Source organism: Raphanus sativus, chromosome 3, assembly GCF_000801105.2.
Source record: "Raphanus sativus cultivar WK10039 chromosome 3, ASM80110v3, whole genome shotgun sequence".
In the NCBI taxonomy this organism is placed as follows: Eukaryota; Viridiplantae; Streptophyta; class Magnoliopsida; order Brassicales; family Brassicaceae; genus Raphanus; species Raphanus sativus.
Genome location: NC_079513.1, coordinates 24,121,345 through 24,130,355, shown reverse-complemented (window position 1 = coordinate 24,130,355; position 9,011 = coordinate 24,121,345). Strand labels below are relative to the sequence as shown.

At 35.2% G+C, this 9,011-nt stretch overlaps 1 pseudogene; it reads right to left on the bottom strand.

The window, feature by feature from the left end:
• Positions 1–2,315: 2,315 nt before the first annotated feature.
• Positions 2,316–8,452, bottom strand: LOC130510123 (protein PHOX3-like; annotated as a pseudogene).
• Between the last annotated feature and the right edge of the window lie 559 nt (positions 8,453–9,011).

Genomic DNA, 9,011 nt, shown 5'->3' with positions numbered 1-9,011 from the left:
ACCTGTTCGAGCTAAGCACTGTTCCACCTGTGATCGTTGTGTAGAGCAATTTGATCACCATTGTCCTTGGGTGTCAAACTGTGTCGGAAAAGTAAGTACAGGTTCCATCGCCCCATTTTTTAGTTGCTGGAAAATATAAGTTGACAAAATAGGATAGGACGGGATCAGGCTTTTGATACTAACATTTTTATAACTAAATCTGCATTACTCTCTCTAGTTTCTTTTGATTTTGTCATACGTTACTATTCTTCTCAAAAATGTTCACGACAATGTCTGGGTTTTATATTTGGTTATAGAAATCAACAGAGATGTTTCTTGGTGTCGCATTACCTCTTATATTTATTTTTGCTGCTAGTGGTTTCATCTCTTAGTTTTGCATCTCGAGCATGATACTGATATGTGGATTGGATTTTGTTTTCTTCACTAATCACTCGTGCAGAAAAAAAACAAGTGGGAATTTTTCTTTTTCCTTCTGTTTGAAGTACTGGCGATGCTGATAACTGGTGGCGTCACTCTTGCAAGTATGTGTGTTAATGGAAAATGCTCTTCAGAGCTTATCCCTGATATGTAAATCTTAAAAAAAAATACTTTGAGAAAAAAAATGTAAACGATGCATTATACCACATCCGTGCAGGAGTCTTGAGTGAACCCTTCAGCTCCTTCTTCGTTTGGAGCATGGATTAGCTATCTCTCGCAGATCACGTTGGTGCGTTACTTTCTGGTTGTGGAGTTCTGCTCTCTCTCTTCTCAGTTGCTGTCTTAAACTGTCATACAAGCGTCTCAGGTGAGCTCATCCTTTTTTCTTATTTGCACGTCTTTATTCTTCTTATGATCTTAAACGGTACAAAGACTGTGTTATTCTACAGTGGTTGCTAGAACTAACTAAGGAACTAAGAGAAGATTAATTATTTTCATGATCGAATGTTTTGTTCATCTAGTTTGAATATTATCTGTCTCCCTTTTTCCTTTACAGATATCGAGAATATAACCACAAACGAAATGGCTCTAACGCACTGCGCTAAAGCTACCTAAGAGGTCCAGGAGGTGATGGCTTCAGAAGTTCCTTACGATCACGGTTTGCAAAACTGCTGCTCGGATTCTTGGTGAAAGGTTTATAACGAGATATCGAGTTGATGAAGAAAAGACCACAACAACACCGAGGCAAGAAGGTATCAGCATGATGCAGATGCAGCGGGTTCTAATACTCAAAAACGGTAATGGCCACGTTGCTATCGATGTAAACCCGATACATAAATCTCAGTCAGGACATGTTCATTCTTCCAACTGCAGCCCATAACCATAGCAGTAAGTAAGTCCTAGAGTGATTTGCCGGAATCAACAACTCCGACCTGTGACCTCCATGATAATTGTATATGGTCGTTGTGCCAAATGTTCTTTAAATCGAATGTGCATTTGTGTTGTAAGAATCACGTTTGTCCTCTTGTTGAAGTTGATTAACATCTCATTTCAAGTGAAGATAGCAGTTAAACCGAAATGTTTTCTGAGTATGGAAGTTTGAATCAATAAAATAGACTTTAATTATTTTTTGTGTTTAAATCATTTCCAAATGCAAAATAAGCGTCACAACACTCAGCATTACAGACTTAATACTGTACATGTAACAACGAATTACAAGAGAATGGCTGACCATCTCAAATTAACTATCTGCACCAAAGTCTTGTGGAGGTTCCCATAAAAAAGGAAAATATTTTGTTTTTTCTGTAATGAATGTTACACGCCAAAATGAGATCTAAGTCAAAACCAATGAATAAAGTCACAGCTCACCTGGGTGACAAAAAACAACAAAAAGAACTGCAAGCTATATTGCTTCACTAGTCGCCAAATCAATTGTATGAATGTTACACAAAAAAAGATGTAACAACTATATGTATATATGTTTCTTCCTGTCTACAAAAAAATCTGAATCTGAAATCCTCTTAGTACCACAAGACAAAACCTGCAAAGAGAGATGACTTGGCTCAAATACTGGCATCCAAAACTGTAGCAATCGTAAGAATAATAGTTAATTTATAGTTTATGACAGAGCATTGGATGTTTAAAAATGCAGCAGAAAGCATAGGTCGGTCTGATTAAGTCACTTCTATATCTTGAACTAGTGCACATAATCATAGAGGTGAGAGGCTCAACCTAACAATGGTTACTAGCTTTCTTAGTTCTTTCAAACCTATTCTTTTCCAGTTTTCTAATTAGCACGAAATATCCTTTAAGTACATTGCAAATAATAGATCTCAAGATTCCCTCATATATGTACCTTGTAATGAAAGCTTGATCAAGATAATGAGTGCCACTTTTTTTTATCATGTAGTAGTAGTATGTGATACATGAAATATATTTGCAATCCTCCTCTTCAATATCTCCTCAAACTGATCTGAAGGGATCCCATTTCTCCATTCTTTCGCTTCATATATCTCGTGAAATATCTGTAGTACTTCGTCCACGTGAAACCTTAGATCTACACTCATCAAACAAAAAACATATTAGATAATAATGGCCTGATGTGTCTTAATACAACTCGATTTAAAAAGCTAGATACCTCGTAAAGTATTGTCTGTCACATAATCGTCCCTTATCAACGCAGCAACAATCTCCCTCACAAGTCCCAGCCAACTCGAGAATCACCACCGCGCCTTCTAGATTCTCCTGCCAAGTCGGCAGGTCGAGTCTGTACTCCATCATCGACCTCTCGTAGAGCACGGCACACGAACAAAACGTCAAGCCAAGATATTTCAGCTTCGCCGCTTTATCCAGTCCTTTCGATTCAGGGTCTTCCAGCCCTTCCATAGACTTCCGTATGATATTGGCGCTTTGGATCGCTTGCTTCTAAAGCTGCAGCACATCTGCGTACGCCACGTTTTCAAGTCCACGTGGCTAACAAGCGTAGTACCACGAGAGCCTCGCTTCCTCGAAGTGCTGGAGAGCTAACGCTAAAAACACTTCTAGCAAATCAGGTTTACTCTCATGGCCTCTTCGTACTTCTCCTTCGCTTTCGCGTGCTCTGTTAAAGCGCATTCATAAAGCGTTTGAACTTGTTCTCCGGATCGTAGGAGGCTCAGCCTCTTCCTCGCACGTGTCATGTGCACGTGCCCCAGCTTAAGCAGACGACCTCGCCACGAGCTCTTGGAACTGTTTCGCCGCTTTTTCGAAAGGTAATTGAGCTTCTTCCGATGTCACCACCTCCTCCATAGCTTCCGAGTTGAGCTTCATCCCGAGCTCTTGGAGGTTCAAGCAGGTAGTATCGTCGGAATCCGCAATATTGGCTTGGATCTTGAACAGCCTAGCGAACTCCACCATCCAGTCTTCGATCTTGCACCTCCCTTTCCCGTTCGCCTTCGCTTTGAATGAATCGGCCGTTATTCTCAGCTTCTTCATCTCCACTAATCTCCCGAAAAACGGATCCTGCTCGGGGCTAACTTCCACCACGTAGAACCTCATCTTTTCCAGAGACGATGACACCTCCTCGCTCATTCTTAGCTCTTCATCTGTTGTGATCGTCACGAGATCTCCTTCTTGGTCCTTGTACTTTATGTGAACCGCTCTCAAGCTAGGGAAACGCTCGTGAACCACTTCCCTGAGGTGAAAGAGAGTGCAGTTCAACGGGAGCTCAGCCAATCTCACGTCGTCAGAGTACACAAACTTCACACACTCTTCTTCACATTAATGATCTTCTCAGCATTCTCAGCATCACTCTTCGCTTGCACTTGAATGCTTCTGTTCTTCTTCTTCACTCTCGCCTTACCTTTCTTAGCCCAAAGCGCGAGGTGGGCCGCAACGGGCTCGACGTAATCAGCAGGAAGCTCAATCGCCGAATCTTTAACCATCAAGCCTTTACCCTCTAACGTTCTCTTGAGCTTCACAGCGATCTCAGACGCCATGGGGTTGTTAGGATCGAGCTCAGAGACCAAACAGACATCTCTCAACGCCGAGTCGAGCTTGTTCAACGCCTCGTAGCACCTAGCCCTCTTAAGCAGGGCCTTGGTGTAATCGGGAGAGATGGTGAGAGCCCAAATCGCATTCGTGGATGGCTTTCGCGTACTCTCCGGGTTCGGAGTGCATGTAGCAGGAAGCCATGTTGGATCGGATGTGCGAGACTTCGACGTGGCTATCGGGGAGCACCTCTATGGCTTCTCTGTATTTGAGCATCGCGTTCTCGTAGTCTCGTCTTTGGAACAGCTTGTTGCCTGCTTCTTTTAATGATTGGGCCTTTGAGATGTAGTCTGGAGGTTGGAGATTTGTTGAATCGTCTGATTGATGATGGCTTTGGCTTGTTTCGGGTTCTTCTTCTAGCTTTCCTTTAGCTTCTCCATGGCAAACAACTCTCAGAAGCAGAAAGATTCCGGAATAAAGATTACAACTTGGAACAGGACATGAGATGCTTTCTATGTCTTTAATTTTCACAATGCACCACAGAAACGAAGGAAAATATATGGTACAATATTACGTGTTTATAATTTACAACAAAAAGAAATGCCCTAAGGGTAGAACACGAGACGTGTCTACCTCTTTGAAATCGAGATCTTCAATCGCCGAGAGATGTGTGTGTGTGTATGTGGGGAGATGATGATAATCTGAAACGGGTTTTTTTCTCGGGAAATGGATTTGTAAAATTTCTGGGTAGAAGGAATGGGAGGAGGAGGAGGAGGAAGAAGCGATGGAAAGAGAAGGGAAGAAGACGAGGAAGAAGATTATGAGACCATGTGAACGAGATAGCTTTTGTCTTTTTTTTTCTTTTTTTTTTTGGGCAAGAGCTTTGTCTGAAAGGCACGACAAAGGGTGTAATGGCAGAGCCAACATTTTAATAATATTATTCTATTTACATAATAATCTATTTAAAATAAATAAATGAGAAAGGGAAGAAGAAAGAATTAAATGACGTCGAAATAATAAGGAAAGTAATTATTCGATTCGAATAATCTCGTTATGGTGTAGGGACTCGTGTCGAATATGTATTTTTTTACAGAATTTTTTTTTCCAGGAATATTATTCAGTGCTCTTTATTGTCGTAAGAATTTTATAATTTCTATCATCCATTTAAAGAAAAGAACTGTTTATATGTTGTTGCATTTTGTTGGTAAATGTTAAATTTATGGGCCTACAAAGATTAGTATGGGCTTCGACCTAGATATTCTCTTCATTCTCATCTGTGCATTTCTCTTTGACCAACAAAACAAAACTCAAAAAGTCTTTGCATGGGGGAGTTTATTTTTAAGTCTACCCTTATTATACAAAGCTTGATTTTAATAAGACATCAATACAAAACCGTATTTTGTTACCAAAAAACTGGAATACAGTAAAAGATCCAATTTTCAATATATTAAATTATATTGTAACCCACAACAACAGATTCTCTAATATATATTGTAAAAAAATCTATAAATTAAGATTGGGTAAAGTAAATAAACATAATAAATTAATAATTTTTTGGTCTCACATTAAGCGTTGTAAAATATGACTTAATTAGATAAAATAATAAGATGTAATACTTTGAAAACGTTTATATAAATATAAGATCTCATTTAAATCATAAATTAATAATTGTCATATATATAAATCTTATATATAAATATATACAATTTTTTTTGTTGTTTATCTTTCTTCCCAAAGAAATTTTATCTCTAATCTAATTTATAATTTTGTTGAACTACATATAAAAGTGAACTTGTATTCTATGATATTTAAGCATCAATACATAAAATTCATAAATAATCTAATAAATTAGTTAAAATTTATCTCTTTAAACTTTAACCAATATATAATATGAAAAATGAAATATTATTTTTCAGTTTTCTACACTAAAAATATTGTTCAAAAAATGTAAATCTAAAAAGGAATTTTCCTTTAAATTAATAACTCTATAAATTAATAAATTTATAGAACAAAGAAATAATTGTACTTTTTTTGCTTTTTATTTAAAATACAAAATCTATATTTATATAAGAAAAAAAATAACTGTATTTTTTGCTTTTTATTTACAATATAATTATCTTTCTATTTTTTCATTATATTTTGCTAATATTTTGCTAATATTTGGTAAAATTATATCTAAAAAAATTTTAAGTTTAAAAAATATTTTGTATACACTAAATAATACAATGGAATAATATGAAAAGCAAATTTCAAAAATTTAATTAATATATACGTTAAAATCAACTATTTTAATAAAAACTATATTCTAAAATAGAAAATCCAAAATTTTGATCCAACATTATTGATTTATAAACTTTTTATTGTATAGAAAAAACTCTGAATAATTCTCAATTCTCGGTATCTTTTCATTCTTTTTATGTGTAACATGGTCAACACTGGAAAGAAAAACTTTATCCTCGTCTGATCATGTATTTAATTACTGCAGAAGAAATAGTAGATTGGGTAGCATATGATCCACCTATGTGTTTCTGGATGATACTAGATCACTTTGTTTGTAAATGTGGTTGAAATCCTTTGTGGTTGCAATTCATTTACTATCTCTTTGGTTAATGATAAGTTGAAGTTGAGCCAAAAAAATTACTGCAGAAATAACATGCAGATCGTTTTTTGCATTTAAATACTAATCAACATTAGAAATGCATAAAAGTAACAATAATAAAATATATATGGAATTGTATGCATGATAAACCTATGTGATAAAAAATTGTCATGCATGAACAAGGAAAAAAATAGGTGTGTGCAAGCTGCCTTTTAATTATTTTTTTGAGTAACTGTTTTGTTTTTTACTTTACCTATAAATATTAAATACTAGTTTGTTTATTTTCCACAACTAAAAAAATCCTATTTAAAAGTAACTTTTCCGTTTTATATAGAAATTTAGTATAATTTTTATACTAAAATATATAAAATGATATATGTTGAATCTAATTTTGGACATTTTCTTAATGGGTCGAGTCAAGAGAATGAGCCGCATAAAGAAAAGCCCGCGCGGTAAAGATACGAGTTCGAAGAAGAAGTCTTCAAAAGCCTGGAAATCGCGGAAGAGGTTGAGAAAACAACAGAATGGAGCAACTATAAAGGAAGAGAGAAGATCGAGAGCAATACACAGTCGAAAACTCTAGAAAGAACACACTATTCACATTGACCTCTTTTCACATTGTTTTAGATCTATCCTTACTCGATTTCCTTTGTAGTATTGAATCTCATTTCCATTCATCGTAACCGATCTCTTATTCAATAAAAGTTTATTTTTGTCAATCGATTTCTGATTACATCGTTGTGTTCTAAGGATATCATTGTCTACATCTTTTTCATTCCACAATTTACATCACAAACACTATCAAATACTTAGTGTAGATTTTAGGATCTACAATATATTCTTTACATATATATATATATATATATATATATATATATATTAAATTTTATACAGTTTCACAAACACATATATACTTAATTTTGATATTCTAAATTTTATATAGTTTTTATGTAAAACATATATACAATATTATGTTAAATGAGGATTATACGATAACATATATAAAAAATCGATAATATTAATTATATAGTTGAACCAAATCGTAAGAAAGAAAAATAATTGAATAAAAATACAAAAATAAAAGTAAAACAAGAATACTCTTTATAATTTTTGCAAACATGATGAATTTTCATATAATTTTAAATATCACTATTAAATGATGATATTTATTATTATTTTGTTAATATGATATTTATTACTTATTTATAAGTTGTATTTTAGATATTTAATTTTCATTAATTTTTTAACATTTATATAAATATAACAATTTATTAAAGTAACATGATTTGTATTTGTTCTTCTTGATTTGCTTCACTGGCTCAAAGCTTTTGCTTAAACTTTAAGCTAATAGTTTATAGGTCATCACAGTTTATGACTCCCCTTATTACATTACACCAAGAATAAAGTTTCTAATATTAAAACAACTATTTAAGCAGTGATGTGATGCATAGCTAGTCAGAGATTTTGTTAACCAAAAATAGTTTCTTCGTACGCAAGAAATAAGTCAAAGTCTACAGAACCTAGATATAAAATCTTGATCTTTACGTAATGCATAGAAGCGGTTAGGTTGTGGCGGAAATCAAACCGGCGACCTATATGAAGAGGCGGCGGTTTAACCATACTCGCAGCTAAAGATTTCCTCAATCTCTCTGCCTCCACACTCGTGATCCTCGCGAGCCAATTCACCAAAACCCTTTTTCTCAAATTTAATCCTGAATTGCTCGTCGTGTTAACACACTTGCTTAGCTGCGTCTGAGAATTTAGGGTTCTGTTTTTCTCGTTTTCTAGACAGCGGTGAAAAGCGCACCGGAACGACCCAGGGTGCGTCGTGGGAGAGCACATACACTTTCTCTTCTGATGATTGGGAACGGCGACGGAGGGTTTTGGGCTGTTTCTGGGAGAAAACGTCTTCAAACAACAGAGAGGACATAGGACTGATGAACTTCTTGATTTTTCGGTAGCCGCCATGAATGCAGTTAGAGAGAGAGAGAGAGAGAGAGATAAGCGTTTTGGTTATTTAAATCGTTCTGTTGAAGATTCAAAGATTCTGTTTGATACACATGACCTCTATTTATGAAAGTTAATGCAAAGTTAATGCAGCGGTTGCAAACCATGTCCAGGGTCAAAAACTACTAGTACAATTTATGATATTAAATGCTAATTTTCTTATTTTTTGAACGCTTTATTTTTCCGTTTTTTCTGAGCAAATAAACAAGACTCCAAACCGAATTGAAACCGGAATGCCCGCCTCATCACCATAACCATGCAAAAACTAGGTTGACTAAGTTAAGTCCAACTGACCAACTATATCACAAGTTGATCCGAATATGAATAGTTTCGGAATGGGTTCGGCCCTTAAACCAAAATACTCTGAAAATCCAATATATCCAAACTGAACGCAATCGGATAATTCAAAACGCCTCAGTGTAAATAGGCCAATTAAGAAATTACCACTTCTCTCTCTCTCTCTCTCTCTTTTTTTACTGGAAACTATTTTAATTCGATTGAATTCAGAGGAATCAAACCT